Source organism: Etheostoma spectabile, chromosome 8, assembly GCF_008692095.1.
Source record: "Etheostoma spectabile isolate EspeVRDwgs_2016 chromosome 8, UIUC_Espe_1.0, whole genome shotgun sequence".
NCBI classification, from domain to species: Eukaryota; Metazoa; Chordata; class Actinopteri; order Perciformes; family Percidae; genus Etheostoma; species Etheostoma spectabile.
Window position 1 is genome coordinate 26,036,680 of NC_045740.1, and position 305 is coordinate 26,036,984.

Sequence of the window (305 nt, forward strand, 5' to 3'; positions counted from 1 at the left end):
ATATAGAGCACATTCTGCTGAATGCAAGGGAAAACTTTCTCAAATTGTGGTCGAGAGTCAACCAGAGACGCCAAAATATAGAAGACTTCAACCAGACCAAGTAAAGAAAAATCCAATTGGTGAAATGCTGTGGGCTACAACGAAAATTTAAATTTTACTCTCCCGCCTGAAAAATGTTGTATTCTGTATAACATTACGAAGTGAAACGTTTCAAGATAACTAGTACCCTATCAAGACATTTTTGTTAAAGTGTTAATAGAAATATGATGTAAAAATGTGAAATAGGCCTACCTTGTTTTTACGTG